Raw genomic sequence first — 12,600 nt, 5'->3', positions numbered from 1 at the left:
TGCTCAACATCATTAGCCATCAAGTAGCAAATCAAAATCAAAGTGGGAAACTTCACACCCAATAGGACAGCTAGATTCAAAAAGTCAGACAACAGATGTTGGTAAGGTTGTGGGGAAATCAGAGCTCTTATATCTTGCTAGAGATGTAAGATTGTTCAGTCTCTCTGAAGACAGTCTGGAAATTCCTCAAAAGGTTAAACATAAACATTTGGCCCAGAAATTCTACTCTGAGATATATAGGCAAGAGAGTTAACAAACTTATTTTCACATAAAAGCTTGTACACAAATGCTCATAGCAGCATGACCTGTAATAGCTAGAAGGTGGAAACAACCCAAAGGTCCATCAGCCGATGGATGGATAGACGTGATGTGGCACAGCCATGCAATGGCATGTTATTTGGTTATGAAGAGAAATGAAGTCCTAATACATGTAACATGGATGAAGCTTGAAAACATCCTGATGAAAGGAAGTCTGTCACAAAGGACTACATAATATATGTTTCCATTTATATAAAATATCCAAAAGAAGCAAATCTGTAGAGACATGAGTGGATTAGTGGCTGTTTAGGGCTGAGGAGGATGGGGACACAGGGATCAGAGGGGTGATGCCTTGAGGGTATGGAGTTTCTTTTTGAAATGATGAAAACGTTCTAAAATTGTGGTGATGATTATGTGGCTCTGTGAATATACTAAAGGCCACTGAATTCTAATCTTTAAATGAGTGAATTGTATACTATTAAATTACATCTCAATAAAGCTGCTACAAAACAAACAAACAACCAAAACTTTCCAAAGTGATTCTAATATTGAACTAGAATCGAGAACCTCTAATCTATCTATTGTAACCCATTCCTGGAGGACAGAGATTTAGGGCAGGGTGGGCTGGAAACAGGGACAAACTTAGAGCTTAAGAATCTCTGAACTGTACCCTTGAGAAACCAGGTTGATTTGGGCACGGATTCTCCTTGATTGGATTTCCCAGTGGAGGTGGAGCCTGTGATCCTCCCTCCCTTGCAGAAACAGGGTAGCTTTGACACCTTGCTGTTATGGGCAGGAGGACAAGGTTCAATCTGCTCAGTGTCCCCTCAGATCTGGGGAGAAATCAGGGCCAAGCAGCAGTGGTTCTTCACTGGTGAATTACTAAATCACATAAAAGGTATGGATTGAGATCGGAATAGCCTGACTATTTGCTACTAGTCCACGATAGGTCATAATTCACATCTCAGTTGAGATATTGACATGCCATTTATATGTGGGGAAGTGCACAGTGAGACAAAAAGGGAACTGTGGACCAAAATGTTTGTTTAATTGAATTTAATAATGTCAACATGGTGCTAAATCAATGGACAAAAGTCCATCTGTTGAGTAAAAAGATAATCAGTCACAGAATTTTAATGATCGGTTATTCCTTAAGGAGTGTTAATCTAACATATTCTCCAGTGACTAGACAGGGGCACCAAAAGGTCAGCTGATGACACCAACATTTAAAAATCTGCTTAAGGGACTCGTTCTATTTTGAGGGGCGCCTGGCTGGTGCAATTAGGTGGGCCTCCGACTCTTGGTTTCAGCCCAGGTCATGATCTCAGGGTCATGAGATGAGGCCATGAGTCAGGCTCTATGGTCAGTGCTGAGTCGGCTTGGGATTCTCTCTCTCTCTCCTTCTGCTCCTCCAGCTTGTGTTCTCTCTCCCTCCAAAATAAATAAGTAAATCTCTAAAAACAAAACAAAATAAAAAACGAAAGAAAAAAAAAAAAACCAAAACCCTCCGTCCATTTTGAGATGGTAACTGTAAAATTTCCTGGACACAAGTTATATGGTCCCTTGTTTCCCTGGAGCCTGTCCTTCCACAGAAAACATAGTGTCAGTTGTATGCTCTACAGGCTTTGACCTCTCAGTGTGGAGCATCTGGATCAATTCTTCTATATGTACTAAAAAATTCTTTTTTTTTTTTAAAGATTTTATTTATTTATTTGACAGAGATCACAAGTAGGCAGAGAGGCAGGCAGAGAGAGAGAGGAGGAAGCAGGCTCCCCACTGAGCAGAGAGCCTGATGCGGGGTTCAATCCCAGGACCCTGGGATCATGACCTGAGCCAAAGGCAGAGGCTTTAACCCACTGAGCCATGTAGGCGCCCCTGTACTAGAAAATTCTTAACTCACAAGGACAAGGAGAATATGCTGCCACTGTTGTACTTTGAGTAGATAATGAAGGTTGAGAAAACTGGTGAGGTCCGGAGCAGCTGGACAAGTTCACAGAAGTGACACAGATTGAGCGGTGTCTTGAAAAAGGCTGCTTTTCCTCAAGTGGTGAGGAGAGAAGGTTATCTATTTGAGAAAGCAGCATGAACAAAGACACAGGTCTGGGATTAGCCTGAGGAAGTGGGTGGTGTGACACAGAGAAAGCAGCCTGATGGGAACAGAATGCATGCTGGAAAACCGGAAGACACAAATTGCAGGGATAGGGCACCTTAGAAACACGACTGAAGAATTTAGACTTCACGCAATAACAACAGGAAGCCACATTCTGCAGAAGCTGGGCATTCATCTGGTGAAAATGGCAGTCCAGAAAAAGTTGTCCATTTGGTTATTGTAATACTGAGAGACGAACGACTGGTCAAAGCATGAGTCTCCAATGGCTTCCTTATAACCAGTCACCTAAACAATCATAACTAAATGTATTTCACTTAAAGTATAGAAATGGAAACTATTCAATAATAACAAAAAATTGATTTCATTCTGCTCTTGGTGGGCCGAAAATATTAAGAAGCAAGTTCTCCAGGCTTTACATGAATTTCAAAAGTGTATTCCCATTTTTACAAGTGGCAAACTGAGGCAATAGTTTCAGAATATCATGTAACCATGTAACCTGATATTCTCAAGAACTGATGTAGGGATCATCATTTTTAATTATGTTTTCATATTCTCCTTTCAATAATATTGTGATCAGTGTAGAAATAGGCTTGTAGTTGGGGGATATGTCTCTTTTATTTCCCTTTTATGCAGAGCCTAACTTTGCAAGGGAAATGTTTTTGGAATAATTGAAAACTGCAGTGTGTGGCTGCTTACCATTTGACCAACATTGTTTCTCCCCAGTGCATGATTAGGAACAGAGCCATTTCATTGTCACAGCTGAATAATTGCCACTTTCCAATTCAGAGGAGAGAAATGTAAAAATAATTTTATAATCAACAGTTCTCAGACCTTACATATGTAGGGTACATTTCTAGGACAAGTATTAAGATGCTTAAGCTCATTCCCAGATTATCCCCAGCTATTAAAGGGAAGCAGAGAAGCCATATTAGCAGAGCCACATTTATAATTCCTTTAGGAATGGTAAGAAGAGGGGCACCTGGGTGGCTCAGTTGGTTAAGCATCTGCTTTTAGCTCAGGTCATGATCTCGGGGTCCCGGGATGGAGCCCCATGTCAGGCTCCCTGCTCAGCAGGGAGTCCGCTTCTCCCTCTGCCCCTCCCCCTCGTTCATGTGCATGCTCTCTCTCTCTCTCTAAGTAAATAAAATCTTAAAAACAAATGGTAAGAAGATGATGATATCCTTAAATTTGAACTTGAATATCCATATGATGTGTGCAGACCTATCAGATAGGTTCAAATGTTCTGTTACTTCCCACAAATCACACTACACTCCTTTTTGACATCTTTTATCTTCCAGTCAATCTGGATGTAGACATTTCCATCAGAGACTCGGGAGAGAATTATGTATCTTAAGTGACTGAGGCTGTTCCTTTATTTTCTTTTTTCCCCTTATAAAAGGTTGATATCTGTGTTACAAGAAACCTGATCCCAAGAAAGTCAACCTACCTTTCAAACTGCAGTTAAAAAAAAAAAAATCCTTCTTAAAGGTGACAGCAAGAAGGAGTTGAATTGGAGAGACAGTAGTGCTGCAGAAATGAGGGGCTAAAGCCCTGGTCCTCAAACTTAGTTGCACGCTAAAATTACCTGGAGAGTTTTCTTCAAAGATAATAATGCCTTGATCTCACCCCCAGAGATTTGGATTTGATTAGTGTTGAGTGCAGCCTGGGTGCTGAGATTTTCAAAAGCTCCCAGGTGATTCTACTGTACACTCAAGGTTGAGCCACTGAGGTAATGGCCACGGGTTTAAGTTGAGCACTAGCTGGATGGTGAGTCATACAGACCCTGGGAGCCTTATTTTTCCTGTATGTGAAAATTAGATAAATACCAGTATCTTACAGGGCTATTGTAGGGATCAAATAAAGTAATGGATATGAAATTTCCTTGAAAACCATACAGGGCCACATAAATGTGCGCCATTAGAGATATATTTAGACCCTCTTTCCTCCAAAGAAATAATTTAACAATCTAATTTGTACAAAAGGTCATGCTTCAATCACTTCTGCAGGAAACAAAGGTCCTGCCAATTTTTAAGATCATCATTCATCACCTGACAGGTTTTAGAACCTGTGATCGTTCTCCATGATATGTAGATTTTATACTACAGAGGAATATTTCCATGCTGTTGGTGAGATGGATATATGCATAATTTAGCAGTCCACGAAGTTTCTTTCATCAGGTCCCCCAAGTGGAAAACTGAGGTAGGTTACATTGGCTGTAGGATTTTATCTCTGCATAAACTAAATGTAGCAAAGAAGGGGAAGTTACTGATACCATAAAGAAAATGAAACCTTTAATGAGTGTGCAGAAATCTGAAAAAGACAGGGAAATTGCTCATAAATAAGAATTTCTGAAAAAAGGAGGGGAGAAAAAGATAGCAAATAATGGGGAGTTTGGGGGCCGAGAGATAGTTTATTCATAAGGTACTACAGCAACTAGAATATACTTGGATACTAGTGGGATTGATTCCTGGAGGTTGGAAGGATCCACGGAGGGAGAGCTGATTGAAAGAAGAGCTAATTGCCGGAGTGGGGTCCTTCAGAAGGGATTATAGAAGCTATCCAAAAGTACTGTCTGGTAAGATAAGAGGTGGTACATTTTTTTTTAAAGATTTTATTTATTTATTTATCAAAGAGAGAGAGTGCGTGCACAAGCAGGGGGAGCAGTAGGCAGAGGGAGAGGGAGAAGTAGGCTTCCCAATGCAGGGAGCCCAATGCAGGGCTCAATCCCAGGACCCTGGGATCATGACCTGAGCCAAAGGCAGACGCTTAATGGACTGAACCACCCAGGTGTCCCGAAGGGGTACACTTGTGACAAGAGGGAAGACAGAGATTATGGACAAAGGTGCCAGCTCATTATAAATCTGAGAATGAAAAGACTGTTCCAATTTTATTGATAAAGTGAGAAGCAAGTTCATCCACTAAGAGTGTTGGGGGAAGGATTCCTGCAGGCAGAGGACATGGTATGTGATACTTGTCTTAGCGGGTGGAAAGCATGCTTGCTAAGAAAATGGGGTAAGATTGCTGGTCAGTGTTCTATGTCAGTTTACCGCTGGCATGAATTCAGTACAAGGTCAGTCAGTACAATGGGCATGGGAAGGTTAGTGTTGAGTTTAAATAGCAGGGTGGTTTTGCATGGGGAGGATGATGTTCTCATATTGGTCAATTTAGTTTCATGAGACATTTAATGAACATTTGCCAGTGGGGTTTGGAGGTGGGAATGTATAGAATACCATTGCAGGACCTCTTCTTCAAGTGTCTCTTTCTTAAATCAGTGCAAGATTTGCCTAGTTAAGAGCCACATTTGGGATGGGTCCAACTGGGAAGCTTCAGAAGATCAGCATGGTCTCTCAGGGGCTCAACATCATTAAATACATCAGAAATAGAGGACCGACTAACTCACGTTTCCACATCCTCTCCTTATATAGCGGACACTGGTATATTGAATGGTGGCCCACCAAGGTATGTCCCACTGGAACCTGTAAATGGGAACTTGTTTTGAAAAAGGGCATGTACAGATGTAATTAAGGATCTCAAGATGATATCAACTTGGCTAACAGTGGACCATCAATCCAATGACAAGTGACTTTATAAAACAAGAGAAAGAAGAAGGAAGAAAGCAAGCAAGGAAGGAAGGAAGGAAGGAAGGAAAGAGAAGGAAGGAAAGAAAGAAAGAAACAAACAACAAACAAACAAACAAAGAAGCAAAGAAACAAAGACAAAGAAAGGAAGGAAGGAAGGAAGGGAGGGAGAACGAAAGGAGGGAGGAAGGAAGGAAGGAAACAAAGAACACTCAGAGGAGAAGACCACGTGAAGACAGAGCAGTGACTGGACTTTGGGGGCCATAAACCAAGGAATGCCTGGAACCCCTGGAATAGCAAGACACAGGGAAGGAGTCTTCCCTAGAGCCTTCAGAAAGAGTATGGCCTTCCGGGCACCCTGATTTTGGATGTCCGGCCTCATAAACTGTGAGAGAATAAATTTTGGTTGTTTTAAGTCACCACATTTGTGGTGATTTGTTATGGCAGCACTTGGAAACTAATGGAACAGACAAAATGTAAATAGTTCCTGCTCCCAATAAAATGAACAGTGCCCTCAAGTAAATAATAAATCTTGCCAGTGTTGCCAGTGTTGAGTATGTTTGCAACACGCACGTGGCAACGTACAGGGTGCAAAATAGGGCCAGGCACTAATCCTTAACCAGCGGGTCGAGAGTCCCCTGAAGATAGCAGCAGAGCCATCCAAAATTCTGAAATGAAATAGTGCATGGCCTGGAGCTGTTTTCCAAAAGGGAATGGCTCATTTTCTTATCTAAAATTAAAGAGCACTAGTATCCTATCTGAGAACTTTTTTTTTTTTTTTCAGGAAACTGAGAAAGAAGTCTCAAGAGAGAACAATTGCAAAAGAAAAAGGAATGTTCTGTTGTTGTCATCCCCGCCCCCCACCCCGTGGAAGTAAATCCGTGATTATGTTCTTGTTCCTCCTGTTTTGGGTAAACATTCCATGTGTGGGATCTGATTCCTGTCTCAGTTTTGAGTAGAGATTAGAATAATATTTTATTTTTTGCTGTTTCAGATAATTAACAAGATACAATAACTGAAATTGATTGCATTAGTATTTTTTTTTTTTTCAGTGAAATGACAGCTCATATAGTGAACTGGCATTTGACTGCCACTGACATTAATAGCAGGGATTCTGCCTGGTGCCTGGGATGGAGAAAATTCTGATCATATTATGTCATGAGAGCATGAATCCCAGGTAATGATGACTTTCTCTCTATGGCTGGTGATATGAACAGAAGAAACACAGCATGGTAAATGGTTGGGTGTTTGTGGGGGTTGGGAGGGGTATCAAAGCATCAGTTTTGCTATTGCCAATTCTAGACTGAAAGATATGGCTTGAACTTGAGAGCAAATGCGCCATTTTACTCCTGCTTCCGAATGTAACGTAATTGGTCCCCACCAAAGTGCAGAGTGCCTCTAGGCCAAGTGTCTGCCTAGAGGCTGGAACAGAAGGATGAGACACCTGGCTGGGGCAGTCTGTGAGGTGGGAACCAGGTCTGCATATCCCAAGAGATCTGTGAGTATGGGGGGCTAGTGACTGAACATGAGAGGAGCTAGAGAAGACGGAACCTGGGTTTGGTTTGGTTTTTAACAGGGTAGTAGAGAATACACCTAGCTCATGCCTGCCTCCCACTCCCACCTCTGATTTCACTAACTGAACCAGTGATGGAGGAGAGGGAGAGGAAAATGTTGGGGAAAAGTCATTTTATTTTCAAGTTTCCAACAAGTGCTGCTTCCCAGATTCAAGACATAATAGAGACTTGCTAATGGAAATTCTGTTCATAAACTTGTCTTGTAGTTAATAAACTTAAAATTACCAAACTGTATTTATGATCATCGATGTCAAATAAGCATCTGAATTCTCTGTGGGAATTTGTCAGTTGAAGATGTTTTCTGTTATAAAAGTGAACCGTGTCAGAAAATTAAAAAAACACATTTTTTCCAGCATGAAAGCAAAAACAAAACAAACAAAACAAAACACTCAAAAGAAAGCAATAAAACGGATTTATTTTATCCATGGTTGAGTGACTGATGCTATCTAGTTATGTGACAAACCATAAAATGATAAACAATTCCAAATAAGTTATAGTGTTAAATTCAGTGCAAGTAATAAATCCCTTAGGTTGAACTCAGTGAAGGAAATATACACTTCCATTAATCATTTCAATCAGTCTGTGGACACCGTGGATCTTGGGCTGGCCCTGCCTGTCGTGATATGAGGCTAGGCCACGTCAAGGTCTGCAACCCAGAGAAATACTCAGACAAGAAAAGGCAGGTGACGGTGAAGACTCAGTGTTCATTATTCTGTGATATTCTGTAGTTCAAACATACCACCTCCCCAGTTCTTCTGCATTTGGGGGGGATCAAAATGATAATGAAGAGATTCATTATCAATGGGCATTCGAGGTATCTCTTCTCCACCCCACTTGCTTTTTTATACTATGTGACACATTTATTACTTCTTTTTGAGAGATATTCATATCCAGCTATATTATTAAAACCTGTCGATATCAAAGGAATGGTTTTTTTTTTTTAATAAACTTTGAGGCAGTAATTTACTGAATTTAATAAGCTTACTTCCTTAAAACTGCAAAACATGAGGGATACTCTGCACATGCTAAGACAGGACCGTAGACAACAGATCTGTCAGAACCAAAGGAAATCAGAGGTGGGAGAGAATCACTTTAGTCATATTGCCAGGAAACCAATGTCTCTACTTCCTTTTCTTTATGTTCCTATCTAGTTCATTGTTGGGTATGCCTTAACAATATGCTTTCCTAGTCCCTTCAAGAGAGCACCCTGTCTCCATAATTCTTACTGAATCATTGACATCCTTTTCTACAAGAGCCACTGCTTATTGCTTATTGTCCATGATCCAGACACGAGTGTACGTGCTTTACATTCACAAATTTATTTAAGTTCCACCATAAGCCATAAAGACAGTTATAGCTTTTATGCCATTTTGTAGACGATAAAATGGTTAACACTCAGATAGTCTGACTCAAGCCCACACTCTTAACCAATATGCTACTCTTCCACTCTCTCTTGCCTCTTTGATGGCCATTTTGCTCATGAGGATTCCTGAACTGTCTCTTCACTGAGTCTTCTTGCTATAAACATTTCTGATAAGTCACAGAGAGATTAAAGGGCTCGCTGAAATTTGCACAGTGAGCAAGTGGTGGAACTGAACTTAAATCCAGGCCTTCTGATTCTAAATCCTATTATCTTTAATGACATCACACTACTGGATATAGCTGAAGTTTTCAATTTAGGAGGTACTGGCTCTGAAACAAAATAGCTGGCACTGTTTCATTTCTTTCAGAAATAAATTCCAGATGGATTTAAGAATTAAATCTTGCAAATGAAACCATAAAAGTACTGGAAGAAAATTTTGGTGAATATTTATGTCATCTTGGGGTGGCAAAGGCCATTCTAAAAATGGCCTTAAAGTAGGAAAGATGGATACATTAGATTGCATAAAAATAAAATTTAAAAAGTCTGCGTATGAAAACACTACAAATAAAAAGGAAAGGCAAACAACTCAGTTTAAGAAAGCAATTCTCTCTTTTTATTGATAATTCATTTATTCATTCCAAAAATATTGGCACCCGGGTCACATGGAGATTTGAGACAGATGCTGCCCCTGCCTTCATGAAGTTTATAACCCAGAGAAGGAGGCAGATCCTGACTGATGAATGTGCAACTATAGGAAACAAAAGGGGCAAGGTTCTATGAGAGTAGGTAGCGGATGTGCCTAAAAAGGCCTGACACCAAATGAGATGACAGGAATGACTTCCTGCAGAGGAACATTCCAGTGGATTTCAAAAAGAAGAGTTCAGGGGGCCTGGATGGCTCAGTTGGTTCAGTGTCTGCCTTCAGCTCAGGTCATGATCCCAGGGTCCTGGGATTAAGCCCTACATCGGGGTCCCTGCTTGGCAGGGAATCTGCTTCTCCCTCTCGCACTGTCTGCTGCTCTCCCTGCTTGTGCTCTCTCTGTATCTCTCTGTCAAATAAATAAAAACCCTTAAAAAGAAAGGAAGAAGGAAGGAAGGAAGGAAGGATGGATGGAAGGAAGGGAGGGAGGAAGGAAGGGAGGAAGGAAAAAAAGAAGGAAGGAAAGAAAAGAAAGTTAGATAGATGAGCCCACATTGAGGGGAAGGCAGCAAAATTCCAGACAGAGAGAACAGCATATACCCTTTTGGAGTTGAGTACTGGTCCATTTGAAGACAAAGAGGCCAGAAGACCCAAAGCCAAGGAGTAAGAATGCTGATCGGATGAGGTGGAGAAATAGGTGCCATTCAATGATAAAGAGACCATAGGAGATGAGTAGGGTTGGGCAGGATGGAAGATCAAGAGCTTGATCTTGGACGTGTTAAGTTTGAGATAGTCTAGAGAAGTCCAAATTAATGGTTGGGTATAAGGATCCAATGTGTAGAGGATAGGACTGGTCAAGAGATATAAATTAAGAGTCATTGAGATTGTATATATAAATATACAAATACATATTTATGTGTATATATATATGTGTGTGTATATATGTATATACACATATATACACATACACACATACACACACACACACACACACACACACATATATATATGTATGTATGTATGTGTGTATATGTATATATATTTAATGGTCAAGGAGGGGATCAGCCTACACATGTAACTCAGAAGATTGAGCCAATAGGAAAGCCCAGAGAGTGTGATGTCATGGAAGCAAAGAAAGCAAGTGTTTCAAAAAGGAGAGCCAAAAACAGTGACAAGTGCTGTTTAAAGATCAAATAAAATGAATTGAAATAAGCTGGAAAATACCCAGTGCATTTAGGAGCCTAAAAGTCACTAAGAACTTTAGTAAATGCTTTGTTGGTAGAATAATGACAATAGAAACCACACTGGAGTTGGTTAAGGGGTGAGTGAGTAGGGAGGAACGAAATTGCAACAGTATAGAACATGTTTAACAAGTTTTTCTGTAAACAGGAAAAGTGAATGAATGAGAGTAGAGAGACATAGGATTAAAGGAAGGGTTTTTTGTGTCTTATTAATTTACTTCAGATAGGAGAGACTTATGAATATAGTGGTATGAGTCTGAGTTTACAAATTTAGTGTGCAGGATGTATAACTTCTGAATTTTTCTTAAACTGAACATAAGACATAATGTCTTGTGTCTCCAGATTGGTAGAAATTTAAGCTCAGTTAATTCAGAACATTTTTCCTTTCCTCAAGGCAGTATCTAAATTTTAGGTGAGTCTACCCAGCTATCATCTATGCTCCTATAATCTCTTGCCAGGGATGCCCTGTGTGTCTATGACACACTCCACAGACTCTACCTCTCTAGGTCTGGCTGTTTCTTGGGATCTCACAGGAATGAAGGACTCCTTGCTCTGGAACTCAAGGACCTCTCCCTCTTGTGCTTCCCCCTTACTCTTTTCCCTGACACCGAGGCATCTTTCCTAGTCTGAGTGGTGTGGGCATTGAAGAGGAAACCTTTCTCTCTCCCCTGCTACTCTAATACTCCTCTTGGTTTCACTATGATCTGATGCAACCCAAATGAAGAAGACTTGCAGCCATTCTGTTTTCTATCCTATCCCTTCTCTACAACTAAAATTCATTCAGGTGATAGTTCTGTTCTCTATTTAGCAAAACTGGTTATAAGCTTTTGGAAGTCAGACAATAGGCTATCTTGCGTGCTGTTATATCTCCAATGCTCATAACAATGCCTGGAAACAAGCTTTCAATGACTATCTGCTGATATTTAAAAAAAAAGGGGGGGGGGAGAAAAAATGAAACTATGTGAGTTAGTAAGGAGAGAAAGAAGAAAAAGATGGGGGCAGGGACATAGGGAAAGAGAGAGAGAATTAGTTGATGGGTAATAACAGTGTCCACTTCTCTTAACATTCTTCAATGTCAAATGTAAGTGGGAGCTAGCGTCTTAGCAAAATCTCCACTCTGTAATCCTTGATTGACTGATGCATTACTGAGAAACTTTAAAATTTCCCCACCTACTGCACATGGAGACCTAGAAGACCCTTTCCATGTACTCTCCAGGCGGGCTTTTTCCTCTTCATATGGTGACTTGAACATGAATTGGCCCTTCCTTCAATCCAGCTTCTTGTTTCTTGTAGACATCTGTTAACATTTCTGGCACTTGGATGCCATACTTCTCTAGTTCACAATTCCAATATAGTTATACTTGCCCTGCATTCTTAGTTGGGAATCTAGAGGAAGAGGTAAGTAAATATATAATTTCCATCTTGAATCAGAGTCTGTGTAATTTTAGCAAATGTTCATTCTGCAGCAGCCCTGGAAAGGGAAGCTACTGACTGTCCAACATAGTCAATGGACACTTTGAGAAGGTTGAAGTCTTTTTGCTCTAACTCCAAGTAATTTCATTAAAGCCAGAACCAACTTGGCCAAGAGAAAGACTTCAGTGTTTCCACTAAAGGATGTCTACACCTTATTTCTTTCCCTGCAAGAAAGTGCCCTCAAGGCCAAAGGAAAAGGAAAAAGAGACCAGTTACCATCAGAAAGAAGGTTTCCCTTGCTCTAACCATGCCTGGGACAACTTGGTCCTCAGTCAGTAGTGCTAAATAAACTCTCAGAGTCTGAGCATAGAAACACATTTTTGCATGCGAAGCACGTCTAGCTGGAGGTCCTCTCTGTCATCTC

Source organism: Martes martes (genome assembly GCF_963455335.1).
Source record: "Martes martes genome assembly, chromosome: 2".
NCBI classification, from domain to species: domain Eukaryota; kingdom Metazoa; phylum Chordata; class Mammalia; order Carnivora; family Mustelidae; genus Martes; species Martes martes.
Note: the sequence above shows the minus strand (reverse complement) of the source record.